At 40.9% G+C, this 2,177-nt stretch overlaps 1 non-coding gene across 1 annotated transcript; it reads left to right on the forward strand.

Annotated features, from left to right (window-relative positions):
- The first annotated feature begins 1,464 nt into the window (after positions 1-1,464).
- LOC130978256 (small nucleolar RNA R71) lies at positions 1,465-1,568 on the forward strand. Its single transcript, XR_009085909.1, has one exon. It is a non-coding gene; the product is annotated as a small nucleolar RNA R71 (small nucleolar RNA).
- The last annotated feature ends 609 nt before the right edge of the window (positions 1,569-2,177 follow it).

The following is a 2,177-nucleotide window of genomic DNA, read 5'->3' on the forward strand; positions in this document are numbered from 1 at the left end:
TGAAGGACTAATTCACCTCTGTTGACATCTATCACAGCTCCTGCTGTGGCTAAGAAAGGTCTTCCAAGGATGATGCAATCATCCTCTTCCTTCCTAGTGTCTAAGATTATGAAATCAGCAGGGATGTAAAGGCCTTCAACCTTTACTAACACGTCCTCTATTATTCCATAAGCTTATCTCAATGACTTGTCTGCCAATTGTAATGAGAACAAGGCAGGTTGTACCTCAATGATCCCCAGCTTCTCCATTACAGAGAGTGGCATAAGATTTATCCCTGACCCCAGATCACACAGAGCTTTTTCAAAGGTCATGGTCCCTATGGTACAAGGTATTAAGAACTTGCCAGGATCTTGTTTCTTTTGAGGTAGAATTTGCTGAATCCAGGTATCCAGTTCACTAATGAGCAAGGGAGGTTCACTTTCCCAAGTCTCATTACCAAACAACTTGGCATTCAGCTTTATGATAGCTCCTAAGTATTGAGCAACTTGCTCTCCAGTTACATCTTCATCCTCTTCAGAGGAAGAATAGTCTTCAGAGCTCATGAATGGCAGAAGGAGATTTAATGGAATCTCTATGGTCTCTATATGAGCCTCAGATTCCTTTGGATCCTTAATAGAAAACTCCTTCTTGCTTGAGGGACGTCCCAGGAGGTCTTCCTCACTAGGATTTTTGTCCTCCTCCTCCCTTGTGCATTCGGCCATGTTGATTATATCAATGGCCTTGCACTCTCCTTTTGGATTCTCTTCTGTATTGCTTGGGAGAATACTGGGAGGAGTTTCAATGACTTTCTTACTCAGCTGGCCCACTTGTGCCTCCAGATTTTTGATGGAGGATCTTGTTTCATTCATGAAACTAAAAGTGGCATTTGACAGATCAGAGACTAGATTGGCTAAATTAGAAGTGTTTTGTTCAGAATTCTCTGTCTGTTGCTGAGAAGATGATGGATATGGCTTGCTATTGCTCAGCCTGTTGCGTCCACCATTGTTAAAGCCTTGTTGAGGCTTTTGTTGATCCTTCCATGAGAAATTTGGATGATTTCTCCATGATGAGTTATAGGTGTTTCCATAAGGTTCACCCATGTAATTAACCTCTGCCATGGCAGGGTTCTCAGGATCATAAGCTTCTTCAGAAGCTGCCTCTTTAGTACTATTGGATGCATGTTGCCATCCATTCAGATTTTGAGAGATCATGTTGACCTGTTGAGTCAACACTTTGTTCTGAGCCAATATGGCATTCAGAGTATCAATTTCAAGAACTCCTTTCTTCTGAGGTATCCCGTTATTCACGGAATTTCTCTCAGAAGTGTACATGAATTGGTTGTTTGCAACCATGTCAATGAGTTATTGAGCCTCTTCAGGCGTTTTCTTTAGGTGAATAGATCCACCTGCAGAATGGTTCAATGACATTTTCGAAAATTCAGATAGACCATAATAGAATATATCTAATATGGTCCATTCTGAAAACATGTCAGATGGACATCTTTTGGTCAGCTGCTTGTATCTTTCCCAAGCTTCATAGAGGGATTCACCATCTTTTTGTTTGAAGGTTTGAACATCCACTCTCAACTTGCTCAGCTTTTGAGGAGGAAAGAATTTATCCAAGAAGGCTGTGACCAGCTTATCCCAGGAGTCCAGGCTATCCTTAGGTTGTGAATCCAACCATATTCTAGCTCTGTCTCTTACAGCAAAAGGGAAAAGCATGAGTCTGTAGACTTCAGGATCAACTCCATTCGTCTTTACAGTCTCACAGATCTGCAAGAACTCAGTTAAAAATTGATAAGGATCTTCAGATGGAAGTCCATAAAACTTGCAGTTTTGTTGCATTAAGGCAACTAGCTGAGGTTTCAGCTCAAAGTTATTGGCTCCAATGGCAGGAATGGAGATGCTTCTTCCATCAAATTTGGACGTTGGCTTTGTGAAGTCACCAAGCATTCTCCTTGCATTATTATTATTTTCGGCTGCCATCTCCTTCTCTTGTTCGAATGTTTCTGAAAGGTTACCTTTAGAATAATGTAATTTAGCTTCTCTTAATTTCCTCTTCAAAGTCCTTTCAGGTTCTGGATCTATTTCAACAAGCGTGCCTTTTTCCCTGTTCCTGCTCATATGAAAGAGAAGAGAACAAGAAGAGAAAGAGGAATCCTCTATGTCACAGTATAGAGATTCCTTTATGTTAGTAGA

Source organism: Arachis stenosperma, chromosome 4 (assembly GCF_014773155.1).
Source record: "Arachis stenosperma cultivar V10309 chromosome 4, arast.V10309.gnm1.PFL2, whole genome shotgun sequence".
NCBI lineage: Eukaryota > Viridiplantae > Streptophyta > Magnoliopsida > Fabales > Fabaceae > Arachis > Arachis stenosperma.